General features: G+C 40.4%; 1 pseudogene; it reads right to left on the minus strand.

Moving 5' to 3' along the window:
- Window positions 1–5,424: 5,424 nt before the first annotated feature.
- Window positions 5,425–27,779, minus strand: part of LOC115359210 (sodium- and chloride-dependent GABA transporter 3-like) — a 34,913-nt pseudogene continuing 12,558 nt past the window's right edge.

A 27,779-nucleotide genomic window follows, 5' to 3' on the forward strand; every position in this document is an offset into this window, starting at 1 on the left:
TGAAACTATGTCCATAAAGCCAAATATTTGACAGAGGTTTGTTTAGCTCAGTGAGTGCAGAGTCCCACACTTAAAATGTGCACATGTGCCTGTCACTGAGACAGGTTGGCTGGAAAAGAGCCGACCTTCATCAGGTAAGCCTCCACATGATGTTTTTAGCAACATTATGCAACCATTTTATGCATAGGCTATAGTATAAACAAAGGTGTCTGTTACCATTTAAATGAGACTGATACAACAAAAAATGTATGTTGCAGAGCGGGTTATCAATATGCAATGAAAACTGATTCCACCGCTGGATTTTTGCATGGGCTTGCCTGAGTTTTTAAAAGTGTTGTGTTCTTGTTTTCACATTAAAAATATCAATTTCAATTTGTGAAAAAAATATTGTCTCAATTTCAGAACTTCTCTGGTGCACCATTAATTTATGGAAGATTTTGTACCTTTGTATCGCACAGTGTAGTAAAAAAGATTACCAGGTTTATACATGGATGACGTGTATTCCATGAAGAAACTCTTGCTGCTCCTCTTGCCTTTTTTTTTTTTACTGCAAAAGAGAAAAAGACAGCTGGTGTATTCGTTAGGCAAGCAGGAAAAATAGTGATTTGTTGTTTATTGTGGAGGAATTACCTTTCCACTGAGGCCTTAGAGCACATGACCCAGAGGAAATCTTCCTTGGGGACCATGGAGTCCAAGACCTTGTTCACATCACTGGTGAAGGTCCCATCTACATGCCTCCTGCTGAAAGCCTCACCCTCTCTGTCCATTTCAGATCTGGATATGTAAACATGCACACAAGATAACCACTGCTCAGTAACTCCATAATGCTGAAGCTTGCCATTTGCAATTTGATCTGTGTTATATCTATAAGATATATAACATTAATTTGATTTTTTTGCAACGTTTGCAACGTTTCCGAAAATATGTCCTGCTGAATTACAAGATAATGTGTATAAAATAATGCACAAGACATCTAGATACTGTATTTTCATTTTGATGTAATGTTACCACCATAAAACAATAGCAAGGCTTGGTTTGGAATATTTCACTCAATGTAAGTGTGATGTGGTGTCAGTGAAGCATTTCAGCCGGCAGATACAGAATATGTATGCGACATTATACATCATGTAAAAAAATGTCTTTGTTTTTTCCAACTTTGAGGCTTCTTAAAGTGTTAGTTTGGATTGCTGCCCATATAATGATTTTGCTGGTTTATGCCAGGTCTAGTTCTGATCCAGTTTTTTAACTTTGTATCACAGAATCGTGTTGGAAAGGATTTAATAGATCAAAGTTGGTGGATGTATTACACTCACATGCAACAGCAAAAATCACTACATGGGTAAGAATTCCAACTATCTTTTCAAGGGAAAGACGACTTAAAACAAGGGGTTAAATCTCTCCACAGAAACCCAGACCCAAATGTTACACTAAACATACAAAATCACTGGTATGGTTCTTTAAATGCTCATTTTCTTCTTTTACATAAACTGAACTGAGTAACTGTAGTCCCATCTCAAAACTTGCTACCTATCTAAAATCCTAGAGTCTTTGGTAAATCAGCGTGACCTCTGCACTCCCAAATCAGTCGACTTTTAGACCTATGATATTATCCCTGCTGCTTCCCTGCCTGTAAACAACTTCTTTAGGTCTGGATTGCATAATGTATTGTGGTGACCCAGTTCAGATATCTATCTAAAGCATTGTCCCCAATGTCCAAATCGATTTGGACATAGGGGACATAGAATAATCTTTGTTCTCCTCTACCCTAGTTTAAAAGTCTTGACATGAAACATCTGTATCATGTCACAGTCCTTTCCTTCCAGGAGCCTTCCAGGCTCCTGGCACCTCTTGCAGCCACACATATTTAGCGTCAGAGCATTTAAATTAAATCAATTGCGACTGTGCTCATTTACATCATCAGTCCTGGTAAATCAAATGCTTAATTAAGAAACTGCAACAATCCCATACCCATCTTAACATAATGAACAATATTCCTCAGAAATTTCTCCTTTTATCAATGAATATCTTGTCTGAATATGTCTGGATAACAGCTACTACAAATAAGAACCAACAGTGAGCAGTACAGCAGTCTAGTTTCTCTCTTAAACCTAATTAAATTGCTTGTCTAGTTTGGCAACATGGACTAATTTTGTGTCATGATTAATTATTTTGATACATCTTCAGTGCTGAAATATCTCCTACACACACTACAGCATAGTGGTTTCTCTCCTTTGTGGAGTTTTTTTTTTAAAATCTACTTTCTGTGTAAAACTTTTACCACAGCCACAACAGTTATATGGTTTCTCTCCTGTGTGGATTCTCATGTGTAAACTCATGCTCTGTTTCTGTGTAAAAGTTATACCACAGGCTGAACAGCTAAATCGTTTCTCTCCTGTGTGAACTCTCATGGGTCTTCCCAAGTCTACTTTCTGTAAAAAAAAAAAAAAAAACTGACTGAGGCTCTCTAGTCTCTGTCCAGTTGTCACTGTCTTCAGTCTCAGATTCAGAAGCTGGATCTAAGCTCCCAGCTGGTTCTGATCCTCCACAGTCCTCTCCATCAGCTAACCATTCGTTCAGCAGAGCTGCTGGCTTGAGGCTCTGCCTCTCTGTTCTCTTCAGGGTGGCTTTGATAAAGCTGTAAGGACTGATCTTTCTCTTCATCATCCTCAGTCTTCACAGTGACAGGAGTGAATGGGAATTTGCTGATATCAGCCGCCTGCAGCCCTTGAAGCTGGGTACAGAGTTCCTCCTGGTTCAGACTGGGGCTGCACTCCTTCTGCTAAGAGGGAACCTCTTCATTACTCCCCAGCAGCTGCTGATGCAACTCTGAAATACACACATTTGCACATGTGTGTAGTGCACAAAGTGACAGTTAACCCAACATTTCAAACAACATTCGACCCATCAAACTTCTTAGCCTTAAGAATTTGGTTCACGCAAATTGTTTTTAATCACCAAGGTCCATGTAAATAACATGTAATCCATAGAGTTACAATTTTCAGTGTGCACAGCATTATAAAGACCCACACACACCATCAGTTCATGAGCACTCTGAAACTACACTACAGCCAAGTATGATGCAGAGGTAATAACACAAGTTATGGACTTGCTTGAAGATTTACATTGTCCCAAACTAATAAATGAAAAATGTATATAAAAAAAGGATACACAATGGTGAAACTGGACAAATAATTTTAATGAGTCACAAGATTTCATTTTACAAAATGATTTGCATAAAAGAATAATCAACAGCCGATTTACACTATTCTGTTTACATGTACTGGAAATTTCGCCCTTTACAAAGCCACGGTAGCAGAGGCTAGTAGTTTATGTTGTGGCTGTCACTGTGTCACTGGTGCTAAACTGGCTTTTCACAGGCATCTCACGCTTAGCTGATGTTGTAATGAATTTGCTGAAAGTATTTTTATGTTTGTTTTTAAATAGTGTGAATAGACTTTTGCCTTTGATAGACTATTTGTTCATTTCATATATTGTTAAGAAATCTCTGAATTAAAAAATGCAAATCCCCCCCCCCCCCCCCAAAAAAAAAAAAAAAAAATACAGAGAACATGGACCGAACCGTGGGTTTACTGAACCGTGCACTCCTCATGAGAATCACTGAATCATTCCTGCAGAAACCTCAGGGTCAGAGAGTTAGCCAGACAACTGTGTAAAGGATTAAGCTTTATCCTGGTGGCAGCACTTTGAATCTGTGGAATACCCCTCAGCTGTGTCAGCCAACTCACTCCACTGATATAACTTTGGTATCAAACACCATTTCTCCAAACGTGTTGGTCCAACGCGGAGGGGAGATGAGTCTGACCGACCCTCTCTGTGAAGCCACACCTCGGCTTTCTCTGCCGCTCCTTCTCATCCTGTGAATGAGACAGCTCCTCAAACAGACCAAACATCTCATCGACAGCTGCTGGTCGACCAACAGTCTCGGCTCCTGGAGTTTGGACATGTCTTCAGCTTTCTCAGTCCCTCTAAGGTCTTTGACTATGACTGAAAACATGAAGCTCCAAGCCAGTGTTTCTTGTATTTCCTGCCTTTGCTAATGTGCTCAACAACTACAAGCAGTAAGTAATTTCTTCCTCTTCTAGGTGCATTACCGCCACCTTCTGGACTGTGGTTCAGAATGACTTTTGCTACTTGGTTGCTTTAAAGTCTCCCATTTAGGTCAGTAGGCCTCAACTAGTGAACTGACCTGCCTCCACATCCTGTAAATGTGTGTGTGTGTGTGTATGTGTGACAGGACAGTTTAAAGATACATTCAGGATTCATTTCAACCAGCAAATTCTTCACACGTTGATGCTTGTTGACACTGAAGTATAATTTGTCAGTGGAAAATAATCATTTTAGAACTATTTTAGCCAGGCACAAAATAATAATAATAACGGTGCGTTTTATTCTTGCAATTGCATAGTCTGTGTAGGCACAACTTTTACAGCCCAATATTTCATCACATTCAGATGGCACTGTCCTGTAAGAAGCAAAAGTATGTTGAAGATCTCTAATAATTTCTTAAAACATCTTCTCTTGGCTGGCATATGGGTTCTGTGGGACAACTGCCCCCCTTTTCTTCTTTGGGGTTAAGTTCCTCCAGTTCTGTGGTCTGGTTTGAATTACAACTTTATTTTCCCAGGTGGACTCCCATCCAAGTACTGGCCATGCCCTCACCTGCTTAACCTCCATCATGGCTGCTAGCTGAAGAATGAGTACATGGAGAGACCGGAGAACAATGCTCTCTCTGCATGTGCTTTTTGTATTCACACTGCCTTCACACATACAGATGGTGTGATTCTGATGGCCGAGCGTAGCTGTAAATGTCTACAGGGCCTAAGCAGGGTTTTTCTGTTAATGGATTAACTAAAACAAATAGCAAATTCAGGAATCCCACATGAACAAATTAAATCAAATCTAGCTTTTTTTTTTTTTTTTGACATAGACATTTATTTTCATCTCACTGCTACTGCTACTACTGCTGTTTTGTACTCCTATGCACCATAATGCTGCATATTTTCTTCATACATTTCCATTCAACATTCTGAAGTTATATAACCCTGTATTCTTATTTATATGCTATTCTTCTTTGTACTAATATTTGATCGTGTTAGTATTTGATGCTGCAATATTTCCATATGGGAATCAGTCAAAGTCTAAGAGATTTATTTGATCTGACTTTATTTTGTCTTAAATTTTATCTTGCCCCTGCAAACCTTCAATCACAAATAAAAATCTTGTATGCTTTTCAAAAGGATGTTGATTGATTGTTGGTTGGAATAAGAAATTGCAGTATATCAGCTTGGATCTTTTTTCTTTTTTTCTTTTTTTTTTTTGCAATTGATTAGACAGGTGAGTCAGGAGATGGTCTGAATGAAAAGTCTTTACTCTTCACTCATTTTTCCTTTATAATATTTATTCTTAAAAATGAGTAAGCAGACAGTTCATGTGTTCTGTGAATACCAAAATGTGTGTAGAACAGTACAGAACAGTAAAACACTTTTCATTATATTTCTATAACAAGATCTTTTGAGCGGCATATCAAAAGTCAAAACAAAGGATGTATTTGTATTACAACAATCCTTTTTTTAAACATTTTTTTTTCATCTCAAGAAATAAACCACAGATTTCTAGAAAGGGATGTAAAAATATACATCGATCTGATCAGTGTTAAACAACAGGCTATAATTTCCAATGCAGTTTTTACTTGCACAAACTTTAGTGAGGAGGTGATGATGCCATAATGCAACCACACCAGAGGGACCAATCACGTGTTTCAGAGGACTTCACAGCTCAGACAGGAGGGGCTTCAGTCTCAGAAGACACTTCCTCAATCTCCCTCATGACTTACTCAATCACACACTTCCTCAGCTCAACAATTCCTTATTTCTTCCCTGCTTTCTGTGCCTCCTCCTGAGAAACTGTAAACAGAGAAATTTGAGTTTCCTCCCCTCTGACATTCTCATCTGATTGCATTTTCATGAGGAAACAAGGAAGAAGAAAAGAACTGAAGTGAGAAAGATGGACAAAGCAAGGAAAGAAGGCAGGGAGGGAGGAAGGAGTATTTAGAATCAGCTGAATCCTGATTGGATGCAGCTCTAATGGGCTGAGATTGATTTGAATAATGAGACCAGCTCATTGGCCCTTAAAACAACCAACTGGCTAAAAGAGGCAGGCCCTGGTGCTTCCCCCCCGCAATGGCTCAGATAGCGAAAATAAAGTGTGTAGCTCCTTCAGATCATGTTCAAGGCTTTAGAATGTCAGAAAAAAGTTGAACGCCACACATCACACCATCCATCACCCTCATCAACAGTAAAAGCATCACTGATGCGTCGATGTGACACCAAATGCAAAGCATTCACATCTGGTGTCACAGTTTCATATGAAGCCTGTGTCACTGTTGCATCCCAAAGAGAAGCAGAGGAGAGAAGTGAAGAATTGAAAGAGGCGGGCAAAAAGGAGGAAGAGGTGCAGATAAGGGGACAGATAGGTTTTGAAATGTTCATCTGATGGACGTCCATCTTCTTCTCTACAGGCGGAGCAGGAAATAAAAATGCAGGGGTGGAAGCACATCTGTTTGTCACTCTGCGTTAGGCTCAGCATAATTGCTGTGAAATGACAGAGATCCACGACTTACAGAAGGGCAGCTAGGGGAGAGAGAGACAGTTTCAGACTCAGCCTGCGAGTCAGTCAGAGCTATTTGTAGTAGTATGAAGCCTGGCAGTTCAAACCTAGAGATGTAGAATTAAAGGATCCTAAAACTGAGGGGATCAGTTTTGCAGACATGTTTACCTTCTGGAACTCTTTATGTTGCCAAAGAAGAATAGACATCTCTTTTGAAAGAGATGCACTGTAGGCTTGGGCCAGTATTTCTTAAATAGATATTTAGTAATCTTACGTTGCCACTTAAGCCATGCAATGTGAGATTTTGTCAGTGCCACTAGCAACATAATGCGATTCCAGCAAGGAAGACTTGCAGGAGGCCCAGACAGATTCCACACCCCTCAGAGTCACAGCGTTTTTGTACGGCGTCCATGATTTAAAAAGCAGAACTCTTTCAATAATACAACTCGAGGTTTTACTCGGAGGGGTACGCAGTGCCCTCCTATAGCTTTAGTACTAGGACAGAATATCCTCCCTTAACACACAGAACTACCTAGAATGGTCCCCAAGCTGCTACATATTAGTCACATTTTGTGTACCTAGTACTTAATAGGGAGATACAGCACTTTGCCAATACAAGTGTAAACCTTTTACAGCACAACACATTGCTTTTGTTCTAAAGGCACAGACACTAGTGTGACCAACACTGACAAGGTACCAGGACAACTTCAACCAACTATGTCAAACAGATTTTAAAATATTAATAGTTAAAAAAAAAAAAAAAAAAGACAGAAACAACTGACTTAGTCATGTTAAAACAACAAATGTGTTATCAAAGTTTGTGCAAAACAGAAACAGACTACATAATCATGTGATAACTTTTCCTTTTTTTTCCTCATTTTTTTTGTACAAAATATAACACTCCGAGTCATTTATTTAACTTTCTGTTTCTTGTGGTGGTGGATAATGCAGTTGTTGTTGTTTTGTGGTTTTGTTGTTGCGTCTGTGTGGGTGACAGGCAGCTTGGTCGGTCAGTCAGGTGGTCAGTTAGAAATGTGTCTCCTTCTCTGAGATGGTGGATATTTTTCCATCACCCTTTAGTTTTGCGTCATTGGCAGCATAAGGACTGAGGGCGGCGTGTTTCCCCCTCATTTTCAGGTCTGGGCTGGGTGTGGTCAGTTTCTTCATTCTCTGCAGAGAGCGAGGAAAAGAATTAGAGAGATCATGTGAAATTAAGTCAACATGAAAAATAAAAATTTTAATATTTGTGCTATAAAATTATGTTTTAAAGGTTCTAAGTGTAGCATTTTAACATCAGTAAACCATTACCACAGTAATTTTGAGACATTAGCATAAGCAACATGGATATTGGCCAGTATCCCGTTTGTCATTGCTATGATAATGCGAAATTGGGCCCCCTCTTAAAAGCTTTAAATAGCTTCCTTGTAGTGACCCTTTCACACATTAGGCTGTTGTGTGTACTATTCATACATGGTATCCATAATGCTGTTGAGATTGAAAATGAATGTATGAGCATCTTAAGGTTTTATTTTGTTTGTTTTTTTTATTTATTTATTTATTTATTGAAATGTTATACTTGTGAATATGTTGCCTTGTTTTGTCATGGATCCTTGATGACTGTCTGTACACTATGCAGCAAATGGTAAACACTTAGATAAAAGCTTGTGTGTGGAAAAAAAAACAAAAACAAACAAACAAACAAACAAACAAACAAAAACATATACAAACATGACCATTGCCAAAATGGCAGCATCTACACTGCATTACGCCATGTGCCACTGAGTCAGATTTTGTGCAACATTTGTTGTACTTCTTTACAGTACAAAGGAAAATTGCTTTAGGGCACAAAACAGGCCTTCATAAACTGTAATCAGAGCTAAAATGTCTTGGACTTGCAGATGATGGAATGAAAAAGGCCTGTGAAAAAAAATCACTTTCATCATGTTCATCTGTTCTGTAACGTGAAAGAGAAAGGGGGCAGTGTTTCTCATACTTCTGAAATATACTTGGGAGAGGGAGTAGTATACAGGAGTAGGAGTATAGTTTATTAGTAGGATATAGAGGAGTAGTAGTAGGATATAGTTTATTATATCTATTTAGACATGAACTGTCTGTGAGCATCATTAAGTAAAAGAGCTCAAAACTGAGTCAAACCTTACTTGAAATTAATGGGAAAGTCGTATAGTATACCATATACTGTATAAAAGCTGTAATGCATAAAACGTTTGTGTGCTGTATATTCATCATGCTGAAGTTTCATTGTGATAGGATTAAAGGACATTTTTTGTCCAGCTCATGTGTGGTACCTTGTTTTAAAGAAGATTTCTACATGAGATGGCGTGTCTGAGCAACAGTGTGCTAACTAGGAGGGTGAGGGGGAGCACCCTCATTCTTCCCCTTAGGTGGCAGGAAAAAAAAATATGAATGGGGGACTGATGGGGAAACGTCATGTGCTTGTACCTCAGTGAAGGTGCCAGGAGTCTTCCAGATCATCCAGATGATACCCAGGGGGATGCAGACCATGGACGACATGGCCATGAACCAGCCAATACCGTAGCCCCAGTCAGGGTAGATGTACACATTGTTGTACTTCAGGGGTTTGTACTTAATCAGGAAGAACAGAAAGATGCCCTGCAGCAGACAAAAATGACATCCTGTATGTATAATTATCTCTCACAGCGTTAAGACAGAGAGGAAAGATGTCCTCTGTGAATAGTTACTCTTGAGTCAGAAGTGATATAGTGCAAAGGTATAAATATATATAATATATGTGCAATTTTCCCAAATCCAGCAATATACAAAAGATTATTCACTGAGGAATGAAGAAATGAAAAGACAATTAACCGGGTCACGGGTTGTATGACACACCTAAAGCTTTTAACCAAACACAGGAAAGAATGCACTCTAAAGGTTACAAAATAAAACAACAAGCGCCTCCTGCACGTCACTGTCTGTCCTTCACGGCCGTTTTGTTCATCTAGACGATGAATCTACTCCTGCTGTTTATTTTGCTGAAGTGTTTGCAGTGAACTCACAGCACAGATGCCCGGGGTGAGGATCATCCAGCACCATTTGATGAAGAACACAGGCTTGTAGCCAATCATGTCCTCAATATTTAGGTAGAACCTGTCACTTCCTGAAACACAAACAAATGTCACTGTCACACAAAGGAAGCTCAGGGTTTCTCTGATTGATTTGATTTGACAATGCATCACCATCAAAACAGGACTGCACTATCTGTACTATCAGTCAATATGTGAATGTCAGCTGATACAACCCATCCTGCTGAGAGCACATTTAGAGACAATTTCAACCTGTGTTGCTGTTAAATGTTGCCCATATAAAAAATACTGAGCATAGTGAATGCAACTTGTCATAAAGGCAATTATCAATATGTATAATATGTCCATGTTCACATAAGTCTAAGACTAGTGTAAAGTTTTTATGTTTTCAATCCAAAGATGAAAGCCAAATGTTTTTGAACAAACAATCAACAAAATGCAAGAACATTTCAACAAAGCATGTTGTAACATTTTTGCTCATGTAAACACAGCATTTGTGTACCTTGTATATCACGCAATACAAGCTGCATGTTGTGTAAGACATTCTCCAGTAGAGGGCAGCAGTAATATTAAAGAACCAAGCTCAGACTAAGTACTGCAACCTGCTTTATGCAATGGCATCCGGCTGACATTGGGCTCTACGTACGTGTGTGTGTGTATGTGTGTCAAGATGAGGTAACATGGATATAAAAAGTCTGCTGTTTACTCACATGGTATGTGGTATGTAGACACACACACCCCAACGTAGAGGACGGGAAACATTTTATCTTGCTGGAAGGTTTTGTTGGTGAATAAACTCACTTCTCTAAGATTTCTAGTTATGTTTCCAGTTGAGCGTTACATCTTACCATACACCCAGCCGATACATATGGATTCAAAAATGGCCACAAACAGCAAACACATCCCACTGGCAGCATACGAATCAAACAACTGGAAGACATACATCCCTCCCTGAAGAGACAGGACAGGACAGGAGTCAGTTTACTGTCACAGCCAACAAATGCACACACAGTACGGATTTCATCCACACATCATCCGTGAAATCAGTGGTGCACTTTAATTTAGCTTGTCAGTAACTGATGGTCTTATGGTGGAGGCCAGTGTCACTCATGTTGCTATTTTACTAAGTACTTTCAGCAGTTTGGCTGGGTGATAAAATATTTCATACGGATGGAAGGCAATGAAAAAAGAAGGCAATGTGATGAAATCCAGCAACCGATTATGTGCAAAAACAAGACCAGTTACTGTTTGTACAAAACTTAAAGCAGAGTGGACGACAACAGCTGTCTTCTGTATGGGATGATACTGTATGGACTATCATGTTTAGAGCGGTAGTATATCCCAATGCAAACACAGCCAGCATCCAGCTGTAGACAAGCCATGATCTCTTCATTCAATTCCTGCTGAATGGAACTACCTTTTTCACAGGATTACAACTGCAATGACTGTAGCATCATGAAGTCACAGCTGAAGTCATGGTAAGAAAAATTTACTGTAGGTGCCTGTTTCTAATGTAATGCATCAAATGATGGATTATGTCCCTGTGAGGTGGATCTCATGATTTCTGGGCAGTATGGAAATAGTGTTACAATGGTGTTAAACTTTAAGGTTGCCCTTGTTACCAGGGGTTTTGCTGCACGTGATCATCCACTCTGCCCTTCTCCTTACAAGACAACTCATCCTTTATTCCTCCCTGCTTCCACTGAAAGGGCCGTCATGAATAAAATCTTACATAAATGCTAGAGCAGGATTACATCACAGTTCAAAACTACTATTGCAGAAGTGAGAGTGCATTGTAAATATCTTCAGTGTTACAGTGAATGTCTCCAGTCCCAGTGCTTCAGCTGCTGTTTGAGGCTGTTCTTTAAGGGCAGCACAAATATATAGTAATGTTAGTTGGTATATGCAATACGAGTTCAATATGTTTTCTTAGTATTGTAGAATAAATAAAATAAAATAAGATAAAAATATGATCAAATAAATGAACATTGAATATGAACTATGCAACTCGTCATGAGCAACAAAAATAAACAGAAGCATAAGTAGCACCAAACATCAGTGTTGTGTTAGCTGCTGTGTCTGAGCTACACCATGACTACAGAGTGTCAACCAGAAAAATGGTGACACCATAACCAGCGTGATGCTGCCTGTGGCATCAACATTAAAACAAGTCACTGTTCTGCGTTAGTAGGCCGGCGTTGTTGCTATGACAACCAGCGTAGCTTCACCAGCAAAGTGCTGTGCTGCTAGAGAAGATAAATCTGATCCGATCAGTTCAGTGTGCAGCTTGGACAGCGAGCCTAAAATATCAGATTTGAAGAAGTAAGTGGATTTTGCTGCTTTGTGAACATCGCTGAAATGTCAGAAGATGTCAGAAGAAACCTTTCAAACTGTGATATAATCCTACTCTGGGCTTCATGTGAGGCTTTATTCATGATGGCTCTTTTAATGGAGGCAGAAAGGAATAAAGGATGAGTGGTGTCTTGAGTGCAGGCAGGTAGAGTGGAAGATGAGATGTGAGTAAAAGCTCGGCAACATGGGCGGTTTTTGATGCCGTGGTGACGGGTCAGTGGGGATGAAGATGGGCGCTGAGACACAGAGCTAAAATCAGTGGATAATGCAGTGGCCCACAAAGGACAAAATACTAAAGAGAAAGAATTCATAGTTGGTTGTAATTTGCCATAAATATTCCAATTTATACTGCATCTAACTGGCCCCTGTTTATCATGGCCATCATGGACCAGTGGAGAACAGCACAGTGTGTGGCGGGGCTTGACAGAGTGCAGTGCATGTGGAGACATGAAGAGCTTTCAGTGGAAAGCCTTTCTGGAAGCCTCCAGCTTCTTTTACATTATTGCAAGAAAAAGGTGGAAGAACTCAGAAATGCAGCGGGCACCATAAATACTGTTGCAGAGATGGATGACTGTAAGTCTTCACTGACTGTTAGGCCAACCTTAAAAACAAACTGGTTAAGCGACAACCATTCACCTGGACAGGATTCACCTCGGACTTGTGTTTTCACGATGATGGTTATGATGATGATGACGATGATGATGACAATGATGACAATGGTGATGTTGTGTCTATGCAGAAATAAAAAGATTAACATGATTTGAGGGTCACAGCAGAAGCAATGGAAAGCTGTTTTAAGTTTTGGGTAACCAGTCCTCCCTTCCATATCTTATATTTGCTGCTTACTGTGGTTTTCCTCATTATATTTAATGCAGGATATCTACAGTAATATAATTGTGTCTAATCATTATTTGATAACAATAAACTGCAAATATTAGATTGCAACAGCATCGAGAAGCTGTTTCATGCTATCATTTGATTTGCTTTGGGACACATCAAAATATTATAATTACTCGCTTGCGTGCAGGTAATAAATCTAACAAAGGACAACTCATGGAAAACAGGTTGAGCTTGAAACCTGAACACATGGCATGTTTATGCTAAGCAGTGATGAGTCTTACCTCTGTACACATGATGAGTCCTATGAGGAAGGACACCACAGACATGCCGAGAATGAGCAGCTCTCTGCGGTAGCCTCTCCTGAAGGTCTCGGGGTACATGTCAACCACGGCTGTCACCAAGCTCTCCACACACACAAACTGCAAAGACAAGGTGCATCCCCACTTACATTTTGATTCAGAAAGATCTCAAGAGCAATATCAAGACATTATTTCACTCAATGCTCATTTCTTATGTCTATAAAACTTGCTTTACTTTGGAAACACTATGTGGGATTACCTTAAAGGAGTGTCTGATTACTCAATGCCGTTTTGATATAACGCTGGCAAGTAGATGACAGTTTAGACAAAATTTTAATTTGAAAGAAAGCATTTTGAAATGTCTTAGTTGTAGTTGGGTATTTCAAGGAATATAAAACAGTTAATAAATAGTTATTTTGAGTGATTATCATGAATATACATAAAAATGTAATCTATTATCATTTATTACATTCAATCTGGTTGTGCCACTGAGATGAACTGAGCAGGTGTGCCAAAAATCTAAAGATTAAAGGTGCACAAAACTCAAAGGACTGGACTCAGTGGAAGCTCAGAGAAAAATTAATACATGATAACAGTTTGTTTTTTTAATTTTTCCTCTTAGTGGGAGCAATGTAGCTGAGATGTTGAGTAAATTCTTGCACAAGTGAAGGCACATCTTTTTTTCTCATCAGATGCTCCAAGTCTGAAAAAGAGCGACATACAAACCTAAATCCATAAACAGCACGTTCTTTAACTTGAAGTGTCAGAACCATATGAGTTCCAGTGTCATATCATTCACCTCATACATGTATATATATTTTTAACTCACACAGCTTGACCCAACTTTCTGAACCTCAACAGGCCAACACGTCAAATGTGATTTAAACTGCAGGGGTCAAGAAAACCCAAATTTTCTGTTTTAAAGCAGAAGCAGCTCAATGTCCTGACACCAGCGGTCCTCACTTGACTGTCCAGGCCGAGGAAGATGAGCATCATGAAGAAGAGACACGCCCACAGCGGAGACAGAGGCATCATAGTAACAGCCTTGGGGTACGCAATGAAGGCCAGACCGGGACCTGCATCACACAAGATACACACGCACACACACACACACACACACACACACACACACACACACACACACACACACACACACACACACAGCAATATTACTATTATAGTGTTGTCAAGAGTTTTCTGACATAATGAAAGAGAAGGCAGAGACATGATGGCAGCAGGCTGTAAAGGTTGGGGGTTGGGGGGGGTTATATTCAGAGAAAAAACTCAGAATTGAAAATTGAAAATTCTGAGATAATAAAGTCACACATTTACGAGAAAAAAACTTGGAAAAATACATTTTCTTATATGTATCTTTCATATACTATTATACTTATAAAGGAAGCACATGGCTTGATTTTGCGAGGTTGGATTGGCGACACGCTGCAGATGCTGCTGCTCGCCGACTATCAGGCCTGCAGCTGATGACATCATCAAATTCTACTTTTCAATGGGATTTAGGAACAAGGAAATCCTGCTGATTTTAGCCAAAATCACAATATTATTTTCTTCTGAATCAGCCCAGTCACAGCAACTTCTCTTCAAAGTCCAGATTCTGATGAGAAGATTGTGATTCTGGGCTCAAATCAGCAGGATTTCCTTCTTACTTAATCCGATAGGATAAGGAAAACAATTTTTCCTCGATTTTTCTTGCAAATTTGTGACTTTATGATCTCAGAATTTTCAAGTTTTTATCTCATAAATTTGTGAGCTTTTTCTTGTAAATCTATCACTTTAATCTCAGAGAATATCTAATTTTTTTTCATAAATTTAAATTTTAATTTAATAAATTTAAATTAATCTTGGAAATTCAGAGTTTTTTCTCGGAATATTACACCCCCTTCCTCGGTTACATATTTTTTTTCTCTCCCTACAGTGACCCTGGTACACCGTCGCACCTTCTGTCATTCTACTAACAGACTAAAACAAAAATAACAGCAAAACAACAACATTATGGCCACAGTATTAAAGTAGGATATGATGGCTCCGAGGGATCTTTACATACACAGAGGTAAAATTATTAGTGGTGAGATGAGATTTTGTTACAGAGTGGCATGAGACCAGCTGGCTCAAAACCAGGGCTGACATGCCGTTGTGTAATGTAGCACCAGGGTTTGGTGGCAGCCCCTTGGAAACACATTATCTAAAACATTAAGCTCTGTCCTCACTCTGCTTTGAGACAAACATTTCAGATTGCTCTCTCGCTCGCTCTGTCACATTCACTAAATCATTCATGTGGACTTGAATAAATCATTATATGGCAGTCTAAGAGCCTAGGTGAAGAGTGTGGAGTTATATAACAGGTTGTGTTTCTCTGTGTTGGGACCGTGCGATGGATGGCGATGCTGAAATTCAGATTCAAAAGTGGCTTCATCCAAGCTGTGCTCTGTTTGCTTAAAGATACGTAAAGATGTATTTCTGGTAATAATTATGCCATATTCTTTTCTTAATGGCTTAATGGCATTTTATCACAAATATATCAGAAAAGTTAAGATCATAATGTAATTTTCATTCTGAATCAGACACTCTGTGGTGACAAATCGTTTGCTCTCTCACCAGATTCTGCCACAGCTTCGATGGGAACGTTCTGCTCGTAGGCCATGAAGCCCAGGACCGAGAAGATGGCGAAACCTGCCACGAAGCTGGTGCCGCTGTTCAGACAGCACAGCATGATGCAGTCTCTGAGGAGAAGGACGGAAAGACAGAGACAGAGAGAAAGACGTCACAGCCACTGAAAAGCTGTCATTATTTATCTCATATCACCATCCTGATATGAGACTAGACATCGCCTGGGATTTTGGATATCATGATGTTGTGATATGACAGAACTTTCCTGCTTTTACAGGCTGCATCACAGAACAGGGAGGCAATTTCTAAAAGTATTAGACTGTTTTCCCTGTAATATTATTTGTTTGATCCACATTACAAACGTGTTTTTAATAAAAAAATCTCCAGAATATCTTATGAAAGCACCAAGTCCTGACAATATCATTACAAAATCGATACTGAGGTATTTTGATGGAAGACATCATAATATTTGCTTGCGTCCATATCACCCAACGCTAACATTACATCACAAATCAGACAGACATTTCACATCTTTTACTAAGAGTGGCTTCTTGTTTTTATTAATAATTTATCCATTAATGAGCGTGGAGACCCTCACCTGTAGCAGTTGTTGTCGTAGGCGTTGTAACTGCCGAGAGCAGTGAGACAGCCCAAACAGATGGCATACGAGAAGAAGATCTGAGTTCCTGCATCCACCCATACCTGGTGCAAAAATGTGCATGAACACACACACACACACACACACACACAGTGGATTAAAGGATGTGAAACTTTGCTTGCAGTTTAATTACAGCCTCATTAATACTTCCCGGCCTCTTCGCATTGACAACATAAATTCTTTTGTGATGTTTTATTAACTGAACCATAGAATTAACAGGAGATTGCCATCGAGGAGTTACTTTTTATCTGCTCTAATTACACCCCACATTTCTTTTGCTCTTCAGCAACTTGATTTCATCATTTCAGTGAATCTCTTTTGAAATTATGGCTCAGCTGAACTTTTTTCCTCTGAAAGTTGAGCAACATAAATCATGGATTCCCATCCTAAAAGTAGATACAAAGTCATCCAGTGCCTAAATATTAATATTCCAGACCATCTCCATTCCTTTCAGATGTTTGGTTGGGACTAAGGGTGGGGTTGCTTAAGGTTGTTATTTCTTCTTATATCCTGGTATTGTGAGCCAAGGCAAAGACAATTATATTTGCTTAAAAATTCATGTTAAACTACTTAAGAGCAAAAACCCATGTTTAAACCTGTGTGTTGGCAATCACCTGCCCGACTGAATGGTTAGTGAGTAAGACACTGAATCCCTATCATTACCTGAGTCTATAGCTGACACAATATTCTGAGCAAAAAGGAAGTTTCCGTATGGGAGGCTAAAACAGATTAATATCATTCACAAATGCTCTCTTCCCACATAGTCCTTTATAAAGATAGAGGGAGCAGGAGCAAGGACACAAGGTACACAAACATCCTGGACAGGCCCCTATTCCAGGGCAGATCCACATTAACGGTAAAGGACAAATCTGTTTTCTTTCAACCTGGGCCTTATTTCCACAGTGTTTAAAGGAGATAGGATGAACAGGCTCAACTCGCATGTCAACCAAGATCATCACCTTCAGATACGTGCCTTCAAACCAGTGAAGAAGTCATGGTGATGAACCTTTTCAACAGTGTTTTTAAACAGAGGTTTTTGCCATCATGACGACTGATAACGCTGGAAATTTCATCACTTATTTCACTTTAGAGCTCTCATACCATTAGTGTTTTTAGTGTTCCAACACACACCACACACACACACACACACACAACCACACCACACACACAGGACCAACCAACACCTGAACCCACAAAACACATCTTCTCAACACAGTGACACGCAACCTACCTTCATGACATGGTCAATTATCTGTTGCCTGTAACTTGAATATCGTGTTGTTAGATGTTCATTTAATTAGTGCGGATTCATTGGTAAATAGAAGTATGACTGTCACCCTTGTAAAAAACATCTATGTAAACCAGCTAGTGCTAACTACTTGTAGGATATGCTGGAATTGTTGCTAGATGGCTATGTTTCTATAAGCAGTAAAAACAGCAAGAAATTCACCAGTGAAGGTGATCCAAGGTAAGAACAATCACAATTATTAGTCTGTTTCACACTAAGAGTCAGCCAGCCTCTCAAAAAGCATCAAATGTGTTGTAGTGCATTTATAGTATGTTTTAAATCTACAACTACAACTAGTTTGGATGTGGATGTTGGCAGAGGATCAGCAGCAAGCAAAGTAAACAAGGTAAACAAGTAAACAAGGAAATAAACTCTTCCAACTGTTCATTTGTAGCGGTGAGAATGCTTTTGTGTTGAAAGGATGTTGAAAGCAATAATTTAACTCCTTTTTGTAATAAACTGAGGATTACCAGTTGGCCCTGTGTGTGTGTGAGTGTGTATGTGTGTGAGAGAGAGCGAGAGAGAGAGAGAGAGAGAGAGAGAGCGAGTGTTGGACAGCCTCACTCTCAGTGATTTGGAGGTATGAAGTAAGTTATGTAATTTGAACACATCGTCATGATGCCAAAACCTAGCAAACTCAGACCCAGTTTAAAAATAACTGGAATTATCCTTCAGTATTAGATGAAGAGCTACTGTATAATACAAGCCTTCTTTAGTAATAGTTTGAACTTAAACAAAGACAATTTTATATTGAAGGTTTTTTTTTTTTATTATTTATCTGAACATGTGGTATAAAGTGCATTTTGCATGTGGAAACTGATTTGTGTTGCAGTACAGGAACCCAGCGGATCGCGTAGGGTGCAAGCAAATTCAAACTTAATGCAGCATGGCTCTTTGAAAACTCTCTCACATCACCATTCAGCCACTAATCTCATTTCCCCACCGGGAAACATTAACAAACGCCCGGTCTTCTCTCCCTTCTGGGAGTAACCACGGTAACTTCTCTGACCTCACAAACACAAGACTGTTCTGTGGAAGAACAGGCCTTTCTCTCCTAATGTTCATTAATGTTCCCTTTAGTTCACCCTCGGCTGATGGCCGCACAGCGCAGGGAAACCTTAAAGGCCCAGGCTCGGAGAGAATCACTTGTTGATGTTGTGCCTAATTTGGACGGCCTGTGTTTGGTTATGTTGAGACTGTGGCTAGAAGGAACTTTTTTTTACTGTGTGAAAACTGGACAACCTTGGCTCTTGTTTTATGCAATAGTGTGTTCTTGCAATAAACCAGTCTCAGTCCATCCGCTATATCCATGAGATCATATGGGGGGGTGACTTCAGATATTGACATGAGAGTTGTGACAAGACTTTCAGGAAGAAATCAAAGGCAATGCAGTGAACACCTGTTGTCCCTGCGGTGTGCTTTAGCGGCGTTCAACTGCAATACACAAGGATTTGGCTGAACTGGGATGAATCAATGACAAACTCGTCAGCCCAATTAGCCACACTGCTTCTAAGCCACAAAACAAATCTGCAACAATTACAAACAAGATAAATGTATCTATATCACAAGAGTTTGCTGTGTGAATACTGAATGTGTTAGTGATTCCATGTTTTTAACTCCGGCTGGAGAGCTACATTGTCTCCTATGGGGTTGAGAAAATCCTACAACACTTTAAAAACCCTGTAAAAATCCCATCAGATGAACTAAAAAATGAATGGCATTCTATTTTTTCTAAGTTCCTGAGAAGCAGACATTCTGGGCATAACAAGATTTTCACTCCACAGCAGTCAGGAGTGCATCAAGTGCATCAGGAGACTGCATGCCATCCAGTCATTCTTTTTAGCTTCTTACTTGTTTCTTTTTAGGGCCATTCTTTAAGAGGATCACAAACCAATCAAGAAAGTTGGAAAAGAAAAGAGTAATATTCTGGGATGTGGTTGGCTAAGTGCAGGGAGGTAATGAGAGGAGTGCTGAGAAGGGAGCTGGTGTGTTAAAGGTGGGTGGATGGCAAAAGAAGGGCCCTGAAGAGGGGGATGGCTTTAGGGAAAAAAGAAAGGAAGGAAGGTTGGACCAAAAGGAAGAGCAGGAAGGCCTTGAAAGGAGAGAGCATGGAGAAAAACAGTGAGATTAGGGGGATGACAGAAAGGAGAAGGCATAGGGGAAGGCACATAAACTGATCTGTCGCAATCAAATCAAATCATGTGATCAAATGCTACTAAAAGCCTGTGTAGGTAACTTTTTTCCTGACACATTTTGACAAATAACCATTAAACACAGAGGGTCCAAGCCAAACTTAAAGCACTGACGAAAAAAAATCTGGTCCTCTGGGCTGCTGGTGCAGTTTCATTTAATAAAAAACCTGTCGGTGCGACTCAAACAACAACCAATCACCTCAAAAAAGTGTCACTACCTCCGTGCCCCTTGTGTATCATTTTGCTTCCCCTCCCCAAACAAATTAGCTTTAGTCTGCATAACTACGGTTCTCTAGCTTAGTTTACCATAGACACAAAAATGGCAGAGAAGGGAACTGGCTCGTGAATTCCTGCTCCTCATTGCAACTGGCACTGGAGTGCATGAGGGTGAGAGTGTCTCATGTAGGAGCTGTTTCAGTTCATCTTTTTAACAAATTCCTGCTCACTCTACAAAGTTACCAACACAAGCTTTTCAGAGCTCAGGAGTCCTTCCATCAGGAGGGTATGAGACTGCCAAAAGACCAATTAGCAATCCAAAAAGAAAAATGAAGTGTCCCTGATTGCTACAATAATATATTTTTAATAGTATTTATTAACTTCTATTATGCCAGCTATTCCCAGCGAGATCATTTGTCTTTTACAAGAGACACATGGCCAAGAGAGCACTCGCTAAGGCTGTCTCAAAAAGGTACAGAGCCTGTGAAGTGCAATGAGAAGAAAAACAATCAGGGTGATGAGATATAACTATAGAGATATAATTAATGGTCACAACATAATACTCCTCCCTTCTCCTGGGAGCAGACTGCAGTCAGGGACAGAGTTTGTCCTTGACTCTGTCTTGTCTCGGGGCACAGACCTGGCAACGTTTGTCAAATGTTGTTTCAGTCGCAGTCTGCTCCAGGAGAAGGAAGAGTACCACACACTTATCATGGCCATGAAAAACCTAAAACATGGGAGCAAGTGAATAAAATTGAGGGAGCAAGTTGAATTCATGGCCACAAATTAGTAAATGGTGACCTTGCAATATATATTTTTTTCTTTTTACTGCACTTCTCAGGCTCCGTAAAAAGGTGCTCTTTGGATCCCAGGAATATACACTAAAAACAAAAAGGGTCAGGCTTGTTACAGCAGAGAGATATGGCTTGCTTGTGCAGAATCAAAAAGTTTTATTTTTCTGGCTGGGTGACAACATGCAGTAACAAACCTTTTTGTTTTTTGTCTCAATAAATGTATGTTCCACAGCCCTAACCTCACCACGGGCGGACAGTTCCTTATTGGTATTCCACCCAGAGTGGAAAGAGAGATTTGAAGCTTTCTTATCCATCTCTGTGTAAGCTGGAAGCAGAAACAGCAGAGATGACTTGCAGAACTGTGGGCCCTGACGTAAAACCAGATACTGAATATGGATTTTTGGGTAGATATTAGCTTTTGTTAATACTAGGATATCAGCCAGTGTTGTCTACCTTGACGATGCAAATGGATGAGATGGATTTTGTTAGATTTCACATATAGTTATTGATGGATAGTAGACTATTGTTTATAAGAGGCCCTCCATTCCTGCTGCTTTGAATGATAAGAACAGAAGATATTAAGAGGCAAGGGCATGAGGAGGGAAATGGAGGTGATGAGAGGATGGAAGACAAGTTTAAGTAAACAGACTTCATTTCTTGTGCCTGAAGCGATAACAGGGAGGGGTAATGAATATTTGGGGAGCACATCTGAGGAAAGGGAGGGAGGGAGGAGTGTTGTGTGAGGCATCGCAGAGGGACAGAGGGTGAGAAGTGGGGAGAGACGGAGAAATGTATAGGAAAACAGAGACAAGGGAGGCATGATGAGGTCCTGGGGGGTAAAAGAAAAGGCTAACACACAGGGAAAACGCCGCTCCACACAGCCTGGGGGAGCAGAACAGAACCCGATTGTCCTTGAGGAGCTAATTTAACCTTGGTGTCAGAAGTAATGTCTTCCTCTGCCAAACAGCAGCACTTCTTATCACCCTCCTCCTTCAATCTGTGGCCTCTGTCTCTGTTTACCTCCCCCCTCTCTATTTCCCCCCTTCGTCTATCTGTGCCTGTCTTTACTAAATTCACACATCTACAACCATCTCACTGCACAGCAGTGGAGGAGTCGTCCAAAGACAAAAACACAGACTAACATTGGTGTTACAACACAAACTGCTTTTATCGTAGACACGGTGACAACTTAATAGTGAATCGCATCTAAGATTGGTATCAGTACAGATTAAACTATCTCTTTGGGCAAACTGAATCATAGGCAACTGGTCTGACGACTAGTCTGACGTCTTCCTAAGACAAATACAAGTCCAGTTGCCGACAATTCAATTTGCCCAAGAGAACGATGACCTGGATAAATAGAATATCCATAGACAGATTCAACTATCGTATAAAACCTTTATTTTTTTCATTGGTGTTTGATTTCAACATTCAAAATGAAACATGTTGTGGTAATTTAGTGAGGGTCATGACCTTGGAAAACTATGACACCTGATCAAATCGTATCAAATACTCTCTAAAACACAGACATGAAGTCAATGAAAAAACAATCCAGTTAACTAGTTCTGGAAGAGTTTGGGTTCTGGGGTTTATTTTACCACATGAACCCGCTTTGCCAACCTGAACAAAACTCATCTGATTAACCGCAGTACACAGTCCAAATTATGATTACAGCACCCCACTGTACTTTCTTTTCACTCACCACATGGAGCTGTCTTGCCAAAAAGGCAGTGTGAAACAGACTGAGTGGTCTGTCTGTGAAGCTGTAGTGATTGATCGAATATCTAGTTAGTTCTGTAGCTTCGATATGCCTTATTACCAGATTCATGGCATTTTATCCCTGGACTGGCTGGTGCCAGGCAGAGTGTGAAACAGGTGTTCAGATTGGACAGGACTTCATGATAATTGCTCAGACAGGATTCTGGTCTCCTCACATTTGGTGAAATGAGTGTGATCTGGGGCTCTCGCCTGCTTTGGTGAGAGTGACAGATCCCATTCGCAACCCTGGTTCAATTCTCAGCTCGTGGCAAGAAGCTTTCTACTCTGAGCAAAATCCTAATTTTAGGAAAAATGTTCTTATCTAACCACAGCCAAAACATTACCCCAACATTAATCAAACTGCTTTAGTTGCCAAAATCTAACCTTAACTTTAACCATACCACTTCAATGTTAACTAACCTTTTCTCTTTATGGACAGCTGAATGTGGCCTGTATAATTTGTGCTATCATCACATAATCCTTGTGGTGAAGTGTTGTGTAATGTTGTATCTATCTATCTATCTATTGATCCATCCACCCATCCATCCATCTATACACTGTTTCCCTCTTACTCTCTCTCACTCAACTCTTTTTCTCTACTCACGTTGTCATGACACCACATCCACTGACATTTTCTGGCGCACTGTTGCCTAGCGACCCAGTCCGTCTGTCTTTTCCAGACGAGGTCAAGGAGTCTGCTCCGTATTTGTGTGTGTGTGTGTGTGTGTGTGTGTGTGTGTGTGTGGTGTGTGTGTGTGTGCTTGTGCACACATACACACGTCTCTGTATGAGTTTATATGGTAATGAGTCACCTCTATTAGCCTCAAATCCTGATCGCTGAAGCCCTGTGGGTTTTGAGGCTGGTTATTTACCTGACCCCAGATCATCTCATCACCAGCAGGAAGTTGGAGCACTGCTGTCACAATCTTGGCTCCACTGTAAGCGACACTATGACTGCCACCAGAATGAAATGCACAAATGCCACCCTGTACCATGTTTATTACAAATGTGGATGCAGTATCCGCCTGGTGTTGCACTTTTTCTTATTCCATAGAGGAATCATTCAAGTGGGAAACAGCTGTCAGAGTGTCCATCAAGTGGTCCAATTAGCAGCTGTTTGATGGATAAGTGCTTTGGGAAACAATATGCTGTCCTACAGTAACACTGATAGATGTATAAAACGGCTGGTCCCCAGTAGCACTGAACAACAACACCACCTGTCCCCCTGGCAGCTGCTACCTGTTTTGCTTTACCACCTGATAAAATGACACAACCTGGGGAGCATGCATAATTAAAGTGGCAGCCACTGCAGACCCTGCCCACCCCGAGTCCGTCCTGCATTACACTTACATTCACCATGATTGAATGTGGACCATGTAGACTCAATCACAATACAATTCCATTAAATATTAACAAAATTATAACATGGTCACATTTCAGTCTTGATGAACGCAGCATTAAGGACGGTGAAACTACCGGCTTAACTGATTAGTTAGGAAGGGAAAACTAGTTTGACAGTTGGAGAAACATGAGATTGGTGTGATAAGGTACAGTGCATATGGCAGTAACAAACACAGGAGTTTCCACATGTTTTGACCATCAGTCAAGTTCCATACATGCATCTCACATGTGCATCCATAACAGCTAGCTGTCAGCTATTTGCATGTTTGCACAGCTGTCTGACTGGTAGGTAACTTGATGATAATTACGTGTGTGGGGATATAAAGAGATTCAAAGGTCATTTGAAACAAAAACAAAGAACACTGGAATTTTTGCAAGTGTGTACAGTGAGTCAACTCTGAGAAGAACTGGCTGATCACACAGTGCGTCAGTGCTGGGCACACTATACTGTGGTGTACACGGAGTATAAGGTGCTTTCCATTACACAGTATCTGCTCTTATCGTCTCTGTTCTACTCACTTTCGTTGCCAGTTACTTCTGGATTTCGTTTTCCACTTTTGTTTGCACATAGTATCTCCACACAGCAGAAGTCACACTGGTCTACCAGAGCCCCACATGAGTTTTTAATTAAAACAACAACAACAACAACAACGACAACAACAAACAAAACCAACTTGAAATGGCTATAACTAAGGGATTCACAACAAAAATATTTTTTTAGATAGATAGATTAACAATATGACACAAGTTTTGCGAGTCTTGCTTTTTGCATGTCCTGGTCGTGAGGGGCTACGCTGCTTAATTTCACTCTGATCAATCAGTCTGCAGCATTTCATGTCACATTTAAGTTGTTCAAGCAGCTCAACTGGAACATCAGCGGGGGTGATTCCAAAAGTAATATTCAGTACCAGATACTAATCCAAACTTTTACCTAATGGAAAAAAAAAGCAGGTAGATCTGAAGAGAGTAGAGGTGATGCCATGTAATGGAAAACGAGCCATATTGATACTGTGGTTATGAGCCTACCTGAGGGTCTGAGAGACGGGAGATGTCCGGGTAGAGGTAGAACTTGATGCCATCGTAGGCTCCTGGCAGCGTTACTCCTCTGATTAGCAGGATCAACAGCATGACATAGGGAAATGTGGCTGTCACATACACAACCTGGGGACACACACATGCACACATTCAGAAAGTTAACTCAAATCCACACTGCAAAAGAACACAGTTAACACTGAGCTGTCAGAACTTGCTGTGGTATTTGCTTACATAACTGGCATAATGAATTACAGAATAAATTCAAAGCAAAATTAGTCGTGCAAAGGGAAGAGCCTGCCAACAGTAGCTAATGCTGAGCAATATAAGGCTGTAACCAAGTCAACCTCCTACTCTTATTCGAGGCACTGCTGTTCCTCTGTAAGATGAAATCTACAATCTATCCTGCAGCAGTCCTGCAGGATAGATTGCAGTGAAAGGTGTTTTACTGCAGTACAGAAAAAAAAAACTTTGGTTTGAAAGACTTTAGAGAAGAGAGAGGATGAAGATGCTGGGAAGAGGCTGATGGTGCTGTGTGTTTTCCTTACAGTCCATTCAACAAACTACTGCTTAGTGCCAGTGGTGAGAAGCCAGGTTTTGTTCAGGCATACAGTAATAAAAGTTTCCAGCTGCTGTGGTCAAACTCAGACCACACACATCCAGACTGAGAGAGTGGAGTACATGCAGAGAGAGACAGAAGAGGACAAAGATGATGAGGAGGAGGAAGACTGGGAGGGGGGTTGCTGCTGGCACTACCATTGGCGCATACACAGCCACACATACACATACACACAAACAGCGAAAGAACAAAAGACAGAAAGACAGACAGAGAGAAAAAAAAATCTAAAACGAGCCAGGAACAGAGGTGGTGGATGTGATCGTCAAAATGATGTGAGCCACAACAGCCCTACCATCTTAACAATCCTTATACATCAAGGGAACCTTTTTCAAGCTTCATGATCTCTGGCGTGTGTCCATTTTGGTTGGACTGATGAAGCACAATACCAGTACGGCCACCATCAAAACTTGGCCAGTCCTGATCTGAACTGATCTCTTGCACTCCGCCGTACATGCGCATCACATCATGTCTGTCATTTGCCGAGGCAACCATCAGTGGACAGAGGCATTTCACTCAACCCAACAGAGTCACGTAAAAATAAAACTTTAAATTGCACGCCTCAGTATTTTTTTTTTATTATTATTATTTTAAAGTTGTACAACGCAAAACTGGTGAGGGTTGAATTAAGTGAGACTCAGCTGACAAACTTGGTCAAACTCATAAATTCTCATAGATAAATTGCCTGCTTATTCCCCAGTTTTTGTTGGTTGAGTCTCAAAGTCATTCATTCATTCATTCATTCATCTTCTAAACCGCTTATCCTCACTAGGGTCGCGGGGGGGGGTGCTGGAGCCTATCCCAGCGCACATAGGGCGAAGGCAGTGAAACACCCTGGACAGGTCGCCAGTCCATCACAAGTCTCAAAGTCCTCATCTAAAACTTTCCACAGTGCACCTTTGACTGGAGATACATAAAACTGCTCAACTTAAAGATTAAGGGCTCTATTTTCGCAGACCAGGCGAGGCGGCGCAGCGCAGCTGCGCTGCGCCAACTGGGAGGGCCAAGTGGATTTTGCTATTTGGCACGCCGTGCGCCTTGGCGCAACTACTGCGCCGTTCCTCCTACCGGCGCAAGGGAGGAGAGAAGGCGTGGAGTGGGTTTGACACAGCCGATTCACTTTAAAACCAATCAAATGAGCCCCTGTCCTCACCTTTAAAATGCGCTGCGCGAAGGCGTAATGAACGTTCACACATTGACATGGAGAAAGAGAGCAGCCGCGACACACACGCAGTGAGCCAGTCTTGGCTGCTGGAATGTCGCTGGAGCTACCTGCCATCCATCTGTCCATCCATCCATCCATGCATCTATCCTTAAATTCGTCTTCCTGAGTCCCCTGTCTTTCATTACACCTGCCTCGCATCTCTCTTTTTCCAGCTCTGTCACCGTCTGTTAAAGTTATTGATTTTTACAAGCAAATATAAATTTAACTGTGAAGCCCCCATTTTTAATGAATGTTTTTACATCAAAGGATAATCCTCGCAGTATTCATATAAATACATGTTTGTTTTGCAACTTTGACTCCCGTCACTTACTGATGCAACGACATACTAGAGATTTAACAAAATCCGGTTCATGAAAGCTTTTACATTTGCTGTTCTAAACGCCCAGAGTCTGGCAAGGAACCGATGCATTTTACATTTTCTATATGTGTGGAATCAGGGTTTCCCCTAGAAAAAAAAAAATTGGCACCGGACAATGTGACCGGCAGGTTTTCAATTTACCGGACACATGTTTGAAATTCCGGTCAAATATTATATGAATTTATTGAGCTTAAAATTATATGCAGGCTACATAAGAATGACATCAAGGCATGTCATTTATAGCGTAATATTTTTATGAAAAGTAGGCTATATCAAATAAAATGAGTGCCGTCAATTGACTCAAGTGCGTAACGTCTAAAATAAATAAATAAATGAATATTACACAAGCCTGTGCTCTTTTAACATGAACATTGCATACAATTGCAAACAAATGCAACTACAATTTGCAAACAAAAAACTGGCTCATACCATTTTA

The sequence above is a fragment of the Myripristis murdjan genome, chromosome 5 (assembly GCF_902150065.1).
Source record: "Myripristis murdjan chromosome 5, fMyrMur1.1, whole genome shotgun sequence".
In the NCBI taxonomy this organism is placed as follows: Eukaryota; Metazoa; Chordata; class Actinopteri; order Holocentriformes; family Holocentridae; genus Myripristis; species Myripristis murdjan.